The sequence below is a fragment of the Apodemus sylvaticus genome, chromosome 3 (genome assembly GCF_947179515.1).
Source record: "Apodemus sylvaticus chromosome 3, mApoSyl1.1, whole genome shotgun sequence".
Taxonomy (NCBI): Eukaryota; Metazoa; Chordata; class Mammalia; order Rodentia; family Muridae; genus Apodemus; species Apodemus sylvaticus.
In genome coordinates this window covers 57,349,643-57,363,254 of record NC_067474.1, presented here as the reverse complement: position 1 = coordinate 57,363,254, position 13,612 = coordinate 57,349,643, and the positions used below count along the sequence as shown (strand labels likewise).

The following is a 13,612-nucleotide window of genomic DNA, read 5'->3' as shown; positions in this document are numbered from 1 at the left end:
GGAATACCTTTTTCCATTCTTATTCTGAAATAATATGTAGCTCTGATATTAAGGTGTGTTTCTTGAATACAGGAGAAAGATAGGTCCTGTTTTGTATCCAATCAGTTAATCTATGTCATTTTATTGAAGGAATTGAGACCACTGATGTTGAGAATTATCAATGAGCAGTGTTTATTGATCCTGTTATTATTTTGTTGTTATGGTGTGGATTTTTTTTCCTCTTTTGATTTGCTGGCCTGGGATTATGTATTCTTTGCATTTTCTTGGGTGTTGTTAACCTCTTAAGATTGAAGTTTTCCTTTTTGTGGTTTCTGTAGAGCTGGATTGGTACAAATACTGCTTAAATTTTGCTTTATCTTTCTCTATTTGATTGATAATTTTGATACTGGGATCTGTCTATTTGATTGATAGGTCTGAGCTCTTAAGAGTTTGTAGAACTTCTTTCCAGGTGCTTGTGACTTTTAGGGTCTCTATTGAGAAGTCAGGTGTTAATAAAATAATGGCCTTTTTTTTCCATTGCAGCTTTTAATATATTCTTTCTTTATATGTTTGTATGTTTAGATATCTTATTATAATGTGTTATGGAGAATTTATTTTTGGATCCTGTTTATTTGGTGTTCTGTATGCTTCATGTGCCTTGGTAGACATCTCCTTTAGGCTAGGCAAATTTTTTTCTATGAGGTGGTGACTAAACTTCTGAAGCTTTAAGTAGGACCTAATTAAATGCTTCTCTTTATAAGCGTTGTCACAGTCATGGTGTCTCCTCAAAGCACTGGAACATTGACCAAGATAGAAGTTGGTACCAGGAGTGGGGTATTGCTGTGACAGGCCTGATCATGCTGCTTTTTGGTGGAATGTGGACTTTGGGACTTTAGATTAGCAAAGTGACTGAGTGCTTAAGCAATACTTACTAGTCATAGTATGAATGTAGAGGAAGGCAGTAGTGTTGAGAGCAATGTAGATTTTGATGGCCCAGCTCAAGAGACTTCAGAGGAAAAGGATATTAGTAAATAGCCTTGGGATATTTTGGAGAAGAATGTGGCTTTATTTTTTTGTACCAAAGAAATCTGCCTGAGGCTAAACTGAAGAGTTTTGGCTTAATGGCATTGGCAGATGAGAACTCAAGACAGCCTAGTATTGACTGTATCATATGGTTTTAGTCGTCACTCTTTATATATATTTTTTTTCTTTATTTAAATTTCAAATATTAGTGGTCACTTTTATACAGATATATTATGAAAAGGAGAAAGCTGAAGAAGAAAAAATACAAAGTGTACAGCTTGAAGAGAAAAAGAGTACCAGGAAGTGTAATAGAGCTAAGTCCAGGACTCAAGGAGATTATGTTTTGAAAAAAAAAAGTCTGATGCTAAATGGAATAAAGGGAGCGGTGATGTCAGGGCAAGACCACACCCAGCTAAGCTTTCAACCTGTGAAAGAGAATTAAGGCAAAGCTTCAGCAGTGAAGGAAATCATCAAAAACAGAAGTTGATGCAGAATTGAACGATGGGGTTCATGTTCCAACCCCAGCAAACAACAGAACTTTGCAGATTCAGACACACCATTCTGGGTTTAAAGTCAAGGATATAAGAAAGGGGTTATGGAATTGTAACAGAGCCCCATGGATGTTAGGCAAGAATGTTAGATCTACTTTAGTAGACCTCAGACCTTAGCATATCTGATTCCATGATACCAGTACCAGTCAGGCTGTAAAATAAAGCCCCATCTGCCAAAACTAAAGCAAAGACCTAGTCCATCAAAGTCCACAGTTCTGGGAATGTCTCTAAATGTAATAATCTTGGGTTTTTTTGTCTCTGTAATTCCACTTTGGCTAACTGTTCTTGTTAAGTGTATTAAAGCCTAGGTAAAATGTTAAGGCCTATGTAACTGTTACCTGTCTAGCCTGCTGTTTTGTGCCATTACTAGGAAACTTTCTCATGCCTAAGTTGATTGAATATTCTGTGCTTTGGTGTTCTTGGAAACCAATCACAAAAGAACTCAGTTAGAACTGCTTTGTATAGTTAGCCACAATAAACTTGGACCCAAACCAACTGCCAGGCTGGACTTCCTGAACCTGTGTATGATCTTTTTATGGTTTTTGTTTTTATAAGCTGCTCCTGGGATGGACCCCAACATAAGAGACACCTGCCCCAATATAAGAAACTATTTGGAATAAGATTTCCACTTTGAGTAGGGGTCAAATAAAGTTTAAGTTCCCAAGACCTCCCTGGAAATTGACATCCTAGTTGGCAGAAAGAAATATGTCCTTGGGTTATTGACATCCTGATTGGCAAGTTAAGACACGAAAGTTAGACAAGGTAAGTCCCCTGCCATAGTTGAATACTCTAACCAATGGAAGCCGGACAAGTTCCTAAGGAAATCCCCTATTCCTAAATCCAGATTGGTGGAATAACTTGACACAGATGTTTATGGGTTTAAGACTTTAAAACCTTATAGGATCTTGACCCAGGATCACAGCCAGCTCTGAAGTCTGTCCTGTAGCCCTGATCAATCAGTCCTGGGGCAAATGCTCAATAAACTATCTCTGATTGAATGAGATGGGTATTCCTATGGTTTGTGAGGTGACTCCTCAACCCCAATAAACTGAAGTATGTCAACCCAGAACATTGTTTTTATGCTTAAAATCTCATCCCGAGAAAGGCTCAGGACTACACTTCAATTCTAAACACGCAGTGTAGTTGTTAGATAGCTAATAAGGATTTCCCATTAGCTTAAATACATGCCTAAGCAGTCTTCTTTGGCGGATACCACACAATGTTTCTGGAGGTCCCACCAAGATCTCAAGAGATGCCAGGAGTCTCAGAGGCCCTTGGAGTGGTGAAGAGTGCAGTGGTCAAGGGACTCCTCCAAGGTAGGGCCCTGGAACGTTCCGGATCCTCAGGATCAACCTCTACCCTGAGGAGTTTGACACCCCCACACCAAAAGGAAACAAATTACAAAGTCTGTCACCTCTGGAGGTAAGTCTAGTTAAGACACCTTCTATTTGGAGACATAGAAGAGGTTAGATGAGGCTGCTGCTGACCAGTGCCCAGGATCCCTGTGAGATGTCACTGGACTCCCCTATCTGTTCAGTATATGAATGCGTGGCAGCCACCACTGGTTGTCTTTACTGTGTATCTCTGTGTGTTTTTCTATGTATTTCTGTTTCCCTGTATTGAACAGTGGCTTTCTCTAGTGATTGTTTTAAGAGCATGCCCCCTCTTGTTGGGGACCTGAATCCTTTTGGCTCTGCCAGGTCACCCAGAGCAACCAACCAACCAGCCAACCAACCAACCAACCAACCAAACAGATACAAAAAAAATTTGCACCCATCCCAATCTCAGAGCAGGAACACTTGCTTGTTTGTTGTTTGACTCCTGCTCATGGTCCATGAAGGTGGGGAGGGGCTGGGCCTCTCATCCAGGGCCCCCTGCCAACTAAGTGGAGTGCGCGTTTTACACACACACACACACACACACACACACACACACACACAAGGGTTAGTTTGCCGGTGGTGAGCATTCCCTTTGCCCCTCCACCTTCTCTAAGCATCCCTAGGGGAGGGAAGGAGGAAGCTCTACTTTGTTTTTTATGATTTATGTCTGTTTTTCAACCAGTGATCCATATAATTGGAAAACTTTGAAACCTACCATTCTCTAAAAAAATAGAAAACCTCCCCAGGGCCAGGTGGGAAGATCTGCTGGGCAGCGCAGCCTGCACAGGGTGGATTTCTCTAACTCTGACCAAGGTCTGAAACTTAAATCTTTCTTTTCTTTTTTCTTTTTTCTTTTTCTTTTTCTTTTTCTCTTTCTTTCTTTCTTTCTTTCTTTCTTTCTTTCTTTCTTTCTTTCTTTCTCTGTCTCTGTCTCCGTCTCTCTCTCTCTCTTTCTTTCTTTCTTTTTCTTTTTCTTTTTTTTTTTTTGAGACAGGGTTTCTTTGTATAACCCTGGCTATCCTATAACTCACTCTGTAGACCAGGCTGGTCTTGAACTCAGAAATCCACCTTGGCGCACGCCCATAATCCCAGCACTCTGGGAGGCAGGCAGGCAGATTTCTGAGTTCGAGGCCAGCCTGTTCTACAGAGTGAGCTCCAGGACAGCCAGGGCTACACAGAGAAACCCTGTCTCAAAAAATCAAATAAAAAAAAAAAAACAAAAAAAAAAAAAAAAGGAAAGAAAAGAGAAAAAGAAATCCACCTGCCTCTGTGCCTCCCGAGTGCTGGGATTAAAGGCATGCACCACCACTGTCCAGCAAGGTCTGAAACTTTAAACAACTTTTTCTAGATCCTTTTTAGAAGGCCTACAGGTAGCTGCTAAAAAGATTTCCTTTGTCACCCAGTTGGTCCCAGATATTAGAAAAGAAATATATAAAGATTAGACAATGTGTCCCACAGTATACCCTTCTGTCCACACTTCTTTACTTGCAAATGTTCGTTGTAATGAGTCATTGGTCTGGTTTGATATCTCTGGCTTCTGTGACACCATCAATATTGGATCTTTATTAGGACTCCTCCCAGTTTATCCTGTTGCTCTCTCTGTGTCATGGAGATCCTGCAGCTTTGGAACAGAAAGGACTGGTCCTTTCATGCACCCCAACTGTTCACAGAACCCAGAGCCCTGGATCTGAGCCTGGGTGGTGGCTGAGCTGGTCGGCCCATAGGCTCTCCCTTATCCGCACCACCAGGGGGCGCTCTCCAGCACCGCTCTGCCTAAGCCAGCCAATGCCGCCATAGGCAGTGGGCAGGGTTGGCTCCAGAGCCAGCTCCAGAGCTGCCTCCAGAGCCAGCTCCACTGTGCTGCACCGGGCCTGCTCTCCCAAGGGCTGCTGCCTGGAAGGGCCTGGAACAGCTCTCCTGCTCTCACACACTTGAGGCTAGCTCACCTGTGCCTTGGTCACTGGGGCCAGCTCCACTGTGTCACCCAGGCAAGGTACAGGGTCCCCTCTCCCAAGTGCTATGGCCAGTGAGGGGAAGGGCTAGTTGCGCAGCTCTTTCCCTTCTGGGCCAGCTCTTCCAGCTGCTGCAGGGGAGGGGAGGGGAGGGGAGGGGAGGGGAGGGGAGGGGAGGGCATCCCCTTCTTCTAGCTAGCTCATCTGCACTCCTTCCACCAGGGCCAGCTCACTGCTGGTGGAAGTCCTCCATCTTAGACTATGTGGCCAGATATGTATTAGTTCAGTAAAAATGAATGGTCCTTGGGACCAACTACTCCTCTTTAGAGCAGGATGAGTTCCCGATTTGACTCATTCATTAAAACCAGTGGGGAATATAACAGGGCCCCAGACCTTAGCATACTGATTCCACAATGGAAGTACCATCCAAGCTGTAAGACTCAGCACACAGACAACACCCACCGCCTGCACCCACCGCTTGCCGAAACTGAAACAAAGGCCTAATCCATTAAGTCCATACAGTTCTGGGAATGTCTTTAAATGCACTACTCTTGCTTTTTAGCTTCTGTAGTTCTGCTTCTAGCTATCAGTTCTTGTTAACTGAAATATGTCAATCCAGAGTATGTTTTTTTGTGCTTAAAGGTCCACCCTGAGAAAGGCTGGGGCTACACTGGGATCCTGAATACCCAGTATAGTCACCAGCCAGCTATGAAAGACTTCCTATTGGCTTAACTCCATGTTCTCTGGTGGATTACCACAATAAAACTCCACAGCTAAGGAAAAGCTCTGAGGCCAGGAGCGTGTCAGGGACGTCCCTGACAGAGGCCTAAAGCAGCCATGTGCGAGCCTGTGAAAGTGAAGCCTGGATTTGGGGGACGCTAGAGTCGCGGTGGGGTACCCGCTGAGGAGAGCTGCTGACAGGGTGTGGAACCAGCTCAGGAGAGAAGCGTGCTGCGGCTGGGGTGTGCCCAGCAAACTGTTCAACAAAGCTGAAGACAGCTGGAGCTCTGAGGCGTGACGTGACGTGACGTGACATCAGACACGGAGATGCAGAGTGTGGAGCTGGTTCTCCTGATTTTCAATCGTGTATTGGTCCACTATTTCCCCACTGGGCCCCCTTTCCTCCCTTTTGGAATGCTAATGTATATTTTGGGCTGTTGTATGTTGGAAGTACATGATCTACTTTTTTATATTGATTTTATAGGGGGTTGCAGTTAAGAGATTGCCTTGAGTCTCAGAAGAGACTTTGAACTTTGGACTTTTTAAAAAAGACTTTTTTTTCTATAATACATTTATTATTTATACAGCATTCGGCTTACATGTATGCCTGCAGACTAGAAGAGGACACCAGATCTTATTAGAGATGGTTGTGAGCCACCATGTGGTTGCTGGGAATTGAACTCAGAACCTCTAGAAGAGCAGCCAGTGCTCTTAACCTCTGAGCCATTTCTCTAGCCCGTGACCTTATGACTTTTAAGCTGTGTTGAGACTGTTACAGACAATGGGGACTTTTGAAGTTGGACTGAATGCATTTTTGCACTATGATATGGCCTATGGGGGTGGGGGGCTGGAGAATGTAATATGGTGGTTTGAATAGGAATGTACTTCATAGGCTCATATAGTTGAATGATCAGTCATCGGGGAGTGACACTACTTGAAAGGAATTAGGAGGTGTGGCCTTATTGGAGTGGGTGGAGCTTTCTTGGAGGAAGTGCGTCACTGGGGGGCGGGCTTTGAGGTTTTCAAGGGCCCAACACAGGCTAGGGTTTTTCTTTTTGTCCTGCTCTCTGCAGATCCAGATATAGAGCTCTCAAGCTATTTCTCCAGCACCGTATCTGTCTGCACACTGCCACGTTTCCTGCCACAATGACAAGGGACTGGACCTCTGAAGCTATAACCAATCCCCAATTACGTGCTTTCCTTTTATAAGAGTTGCTGTGGTCAGAGTGGTGGTGCACACCTTTAATCCCAGCACTTGGGAGGCAGAGGCAGATGGATCTCTCTGTAAGTTCAAGGCCAGCCTGGTTTATAAAGTGAATTCCAGGACAGCCAGGGCTACACAGAGAAACACTGACTGAAAAACAAAAACCAAAACCAAAAAAACTAAAACCAAACAACAAAGAAATAAAAAGAGTTGCTATGGTGGTCACAGCACCTCTTCCCAGCGATAGAACATTGGCTAAGCTATGAGTTTATTGAAAATATTTTCTGTGCCTCTTAACCTGGGTTTCTTCTCCATCTTCTATTGCTATGATTCATAAATTTGGTCTTTTCATGGTGTCCCAGATTTCCTGGATGCTTTGTACCTAGACTTTTTTAGGCTTAATATTCTTTTTGACTGAGGTATCTGTTTGTCCAACCATGTCTTCAGTGCGTGGCACGCTCTCCCATCTCTCATATTCTATTGGTGAGGCTCGACTCTGAGGTTTTTTTAACTTATTAAAAATTTTCATTTCTAGTTTCACCTCAGTTTGAGTTTTCTTCAGAGATTTTATTTCTTCCGCCATGACTTGAGCTGTTTTTATTACTGTAACCTCTGGCTTTTCCAAACACGCCCAAGTTTCCAAAGTAACGACTTGAAACTGAATTATTTCTGAATAAATGTTTAGGCCAAAAGCTTTGGCTTGCTCCCACCAGCTTGTAACTTAATTAACCTGTCTCTCCTATTCTACAAGTGCCCCATGGCTGGTCCCCGCCCCTCAGTTTCATGTGTCTGTCTCCTCAGAGTCAGGGGGAATCTCTTCCCACTCCTGACTCTATCCTGGAATTTCAGTCTCTACGGAAGTCTCTCCTCAGCTCATTGACCAATCAGCTTTTTATTGATGATGATCTGCACAGTACAGAGAGATTTTCCCTACCCGATACTTGACGCCTCTGTGTTTTCACAGACTTCACTAATGGACTTACTCAGACTTTCCGTAAGATTCTTGGACATCGTACCAGCTGGTTTTGTGTGTCAACTTGACACAAGCTGAATTATCACAGAGAGAGAGGAGCCTCCCTTGAGGAAATGCCTCCATGAGATCCAGCAGTAAGACATTTTCTCAATTAGTGATCAAGGCGGGAGGACCCAGCCCACTGTGGCTGGTGCCATCCCTGGGCTGGTCGTCCTGGGTTCTATAAGAAAGCAAGCTGAGCAAGCCAGGGGAATCACTCCATGGCCTCTGCATCAGCTCCTACCTCCAAGTTCCTGCCCTGTGTCAGTTCCTTTCCTGACCTCCTTTGGTGATGAACAGTAGTGTGGAAGTCTAAGCTGAATAAACCCTTTCCTCCCCAACTTGTGTCTTGGTCATGATGTTTTGTGCAAGAATACAAACTCTGACTAAGACAACCATATTCACAATTGCTGTTTTGAAGTCTTGTGCGACTATATTGCATCTTGAGGTCTACTATAGTAGGGTTGCTGGGCTCTGGTGGAGATGTAGTGTCCTGTCTGTTACTGATTATCTTTCTGTGCTAATGTCCAGGTGTCTGAAGTTGGGATGATGCAGTCTTTTTTTGGTGCTGATATCTGGTCTTGCCTTTGGTGGGTGCGTCCTTGTGGGTGTTCTGTTGTGCTCTCAGATTGTAGGACAGCGTGATGTTGTGGGCTGCCTGCAAGGGAGTGCTTCTGCAGTTGATGACAGAGAAGAATAGAAGTTGGTGAGGTGAAAAGGTTGTGAAGCTTCAGCACAGAGTTAGGGGGGCCCTGCTCACACCAAGGCAGGGCTCCCAGTTCAGCACAGAGTTAGGGGACCCTGCTCACACCAAGGCAGGGCTCCCAGTTCAGCACAGAGTTAGGGGACCCTGCTCACACCAAGGCAGGGCTCCCAGTTCAGGACAGAGTTAGGGGGGCCCTGCTCACACCAAGGCAGGGCTCCCAGTTCAGCACAGAGTTAGGGGACCCTGCTCATACCAAGGCAGGGCTCCCAGTTCAGCACAGAGTTAGGGGGGCCCTGCTCACACCAAGGCAGGATCCCCAGGAGTCAGGGGGGAGGAGGGGAATCTTGGAAATAGGTGCAATAAGGCAGTAAACTGAGAAACAGGGAAGAAGGGGGTAGGGAGACCCTGGGACTGAATGAAGAATTGGAGTCTCTAGCAGATGGAGTTGAGGTGGGAGGGAGACCTGTAAAGTTATTGTTGATCTGAGGGTATGTCTTAGGGTTTTACTGCTGTGAACAGATACTATAACCGAGGCAAGTCTTATAAAAGACAACATTTAATTGGGCCTTGCTGACAGGTTCAGAGGTTCAGTCCAGTATCATCAACATGGCGGCATCCAGGCAGGCACGGTGCAGGAAGAGCTGAGAGTTCTACATCTTCATCTGAAGGCTGCTAGCAGAATATTAGCTTCCAGGTAGCTAGGACTATGGTCTTAAAGCCCATGCCCACAGTGGCACACCTACTCCAACAAGGCCACACCTCCTAATAGCGCCACTCCCAGGGCCAAGCATATTCAAATCACCGCAGGGTGAGAATGGAAAGTTCCTGCATGAGGCCAGGAAGGTAATGAGACTTGACTACTTGAGTCCCTGCCAGGGGTGGCCGCTGGGAACACTATAGACAGTGCTTCTAGGTACAGCCAGCTGACATGAAAGGGCGGGTGAGAGCTGGCTCTGCCACAAGTTTTGGCATAGTCTCCAGGGAATGGAGCAATGGAGGGAGGAGAGGACTCTGTAAGCCTGTAGTGCATTTTCTTTGACGGACAGTTGATGTGAGTGGGCCCAGTTCACTGGGACAATACCACCCCTGAGTTGGTTCTTGGATATATATCAGAGCACTCATACATTAAATAAAATAAAATAAAATAAAATAAAATAAAATAAAAAACTTCCCAGAGGTGATTTGGAGCTCAGTTTGAAATATAAGTGAATTTTAGAGAGAAATGCAATAGTGGGAGACTCACATTCTTGGTTAACAGTGCATGCTCTGCTGATGGCACTAAGGGGCACTCTCGTAGGGTCGTAGTGTTCCATTCTTAGAACCTCATTTAATTCTTTTTTTTCCCATTAATTTATTTACTCATTTTACATCCCGATCACTGCCCCTCCTCCTGGTCTCCCCCTCACACAATCCCTCTCCCCATCTTCCATCCCTTTCTCCTCTGAGAGTGTGGGTGCCTCCTGGGTATCCCCCAACCCTGGCACATCAAATCCCCGCAGGGCTAGACATCCTCTCCCACTGAGCCCAGACAAGGCAGCCCAGTGAGGTGATTGGGTTCCACAGTCAGACTCCAGCTTTCGGGACAGCCCTGCTCCAGATGATGGGGGCAGGGGACCCTCATGAAGACTGAGCTGCACATCTGCTACATATGTGGGGGCCTCAGCTCAGTCCATGTAAGCTCTTTGGTTGGTGGCTCAGTCTCTGAGAGCCCCCAAGGGTCCAAGTTAACTGGCTCTGTTGGTTCTCCTATGGAGTTCCTATCTCCTTCAGGGCTTTCAATTCTTCCTTAACTTTAATCTTTAAAGACCTGATCTCTAAATACAGCCATGCTAGGAATTAAAATTTTAACACATAGGTTGAGAAGGGGGACAGAAATATTCAGTTCATAGTAGAGCAGGAAGGGGGTGGCAGTGGCAGACATATATTTTAAGGAACTGACTATTGATTATTAGTGATTATTGAAGACCCAGCAGTTGATACTGAAGTTAAGCACACAGGTAACCTCCTGGTAGACTTCCTTCTTCCATAAAAGAGGTCCGAATCTCATCTGAGTTTTTTTAGTTTCATTTATTTTAGTTTATATGTACTCATTTGGGCCTCCTTGTTAGTACATGTAACATGTGAGTGAAGAATCCAGAAGAGGGAATTAAAAAAAATCAAGGGTTAACTTGTTATGGTGATGCATGACTTATATGCACTCAGAAGGCAGAGGCAGGTGAATCTCTGAATTTTCGGCTAGCCTGGTCTACAGAGTAAATTCTAGAGAAACCCTGTCTCAAACAAACAAAAGAGCAAACAAATCAGTGGTTGAATGTAGTGGCACATTTCTTTAATCCCAACACTTGGGAGGTAGAGGTAGGCAGGTCTCTGTGAGTTTGAGACCAGCCTGCTCTAATAGGGAGTTCCAAGACAGCCACAGCTACCTAGTGAGACCCTGTCTTCAACCAAAACAAAACCCCCAAATATGAAACAAATACTACTCTATCGTAGCTGTGCATGGTGGCCCATGCCTGAAATCTCACCATCACTTGGGAGGTAAATGCAGGAGAGTCTGCCAGCCAATACTGTGTGAGACAGACTGAACTGTGTGTTTTGGTCTCAAAACAGAAAACAAATTATACAGGTGTGTGTGTCAGAAAACAAATTATACAGGTGTGTGTGTGTGTGTGTACCATTTCATTTTAAGTAGAATGTAGTGTCACATTCCCAGTTCTGGGGAGGCCCAGGCAAGGTCCTGGGGTAGGCTTTTTTAGACTGTCTAGATGCCTGAGACTTTGAAGAGAGAAAACGTTTATTGAGTGAGAACCAACGCTGGGATGGAAAAGCTGACCGGGGGAAGCGGAGGGCGGTGCTGGTTTCCGGGACTGACTATATAAGGGAGGGAGTGTTTGCTTGTGTTCCTGCATTCAGAGGTTTCAGCTAACCCACAGTAACTGGGCTAAGTGCTTTCTGGATCATGCACACTGAGACTGATGAGGCTGGACCCCATGGCAGGCCACAGGCAGGGGAGGGAGCAGGGCGACCCAGCTCACCGCAGATGGAGTTGAAGGTCTATGAGGAAAGGCTGAGAACAGCAGACAAACTTTGAGGCATGCTTCAGTGATCCGCCTCTCCAGCAAGGCCCTGGCCCTGCTTCTACAACGCTGCTGTCTGTCCGAGAAGGCCAGAGCCCTGGCTGTCTTGTTCACTTTTGTGGTTTTGGGGTCTAGCCTCATACCTTGCACACAGATGCTCTGGCATTTTGAGGAATAGTCAGCTGTCTCTACAATTTAAGTTTTGGAAGCTATGCTTTTGTGCTTCCTTCATACTCAGGTAATATTTAATTTGTTCTCGGATTTCTGACGGGGTTGGAAACCAGTTATAGTCTCCTAATCAAACTTAAGTTGTTCAGCATTGAGGAAAGTGATATAGAAAGGATGATTTTCAGATGGTATACAAGTTAAAGTCAGGAGCGTGGTGGCACACGCCTGTAATCCCAGCACTCTGGGAGGCAGAGGCAGGCAAATTTCCGAGTTCGAGGCCAGCCTGGTCTACAGAGTAAGTTCCAGGACAGCCAGGGCTATACAGAGAAACCCTGTTTCGAAAAAACAAACAAACAAAAAGAACCCCCCCCCAAAAAAAAACAAAAAAAAAAAAAACAAATTAAAGTCAGAACATAATTCAGGTATAGACTTGTAGACTTGTAAACTCTTTAAGTCAGGTAGTGCTTTATCTAACTGGTAAATATGATGGACTGGCTGTTAATTATATATCACCCTTTGTAAATTACATAATTGTTATGGTTATGTCAAATTGTGTCTGAGAAGAGCCTTTTTGTATTGAACAGAAAGGGTGACATGTTGAGAATTGATTCTAATGCTTTGTCTTAATTAGGCTCCGAAACAAAGCCTTGCCTCTGGATACTGAAGGTGCCCGGCCCCAGCAGGCTTTGACTGGTAATAAAGAGTTGCCTTAGCTGGATCCATGACGTTTCCTGAGCCTGTGTTTTGAGACCCTCAGTCACTGACCTGGCAGCTTGGCCCCTCACTCGATGCACCCTGGCGTCATGGCCCCCAAGAAACACAGGAGCTGCGGACCGACACGCTGTGGAGCAGGAAGCTTGCCTCCTTCTGGAAGGACTTCAACCGTGAGGTGCAAGTTCAAATCAAGCAAATTGAGTCTGACAGACAGACCTCCCTCAAGGAGGTAGACAATTTCTACAAAATCGAGATCCTTTGGCTCCCCAAGGCACTGCAAGAGATGAATTGGCTTGACTACTTCGTCCTAGGAGGAAACAAGCAGGCCGAGGAAGAGGCAGCAACAGCTGATCAAGACATCAGAGAAATAAACAATTTAACAGCTGAAGCTATTCAGACACCTTTGAAATCTGTTAAAAAGGGAAAGGTAATAGAGGTGGAAGAATTGATAAAGGAAGAAGAGGAGGAGGAGAAGAGGAAGAGGAAGAAGAAGAAGAAGTAGAAGTAGTAGTAGAAGAAGAAGAAGAAGAAGAAGAAGAAGAAGAAGAAGAAGAAGAAGAAGAAGAAGAAGAAGAAGAAGAAGAAGAAGAAGAAGAAGAAAGAAGAGGAGGAAGAAAAAGAAAGAGCCAGAAGAATCTTCAGTCTGCAAAAGTCAAAAGATGGCCTTCCATCGCCAGTCCATACAAGGAAGAGGCAGAAGCAAAAAGTTAAGCCGTAACTTTGTGATGCCAGCTGTGAGCAGGCTGGAGCCATCTCTGGTGAAACCAAACCCAGGCATGGCACCTAGGTTTGATTCCCAGGTCTTCAAGACTCCAGGTCTACGCTCTCCAGCATCCAAAGAGCAGGTTTACAACGTCTCCATCAACGGCAGCCCTCTCGCACACAGTAAAGGATCACCCTCAGTGTGCCCATGGGTGCTGGCGCGAGCTTGTGCTACTGGCCAGTGAACTGCAGAGGGTTGACATTGCTCAGCGGAATCCAGAGGCCCTGAGAATCATTAGAAGCTCTCAAGCGGCCTTGCCCAGATCTGCTGCAGCATACTGACGGGCGATGAGAAGACGGCAGGGCACACAGGGTACACAGGGCACACACGACGGTGGCAGCGGGGACTGCGGTGGCAGAACCCTTAG

At 45.3% G+C, this 13,612-nt stretch overlaps 1 pseudogene; it reads left to right on the top strand.

The window, feature by feature from the left end:
- The window catches only part of LOC127680238 (borealin-like), a 22,067-nt pseudogene extending 8,455 nt beyond the window's left edge, over nucleotides 1-13,612 (top strand).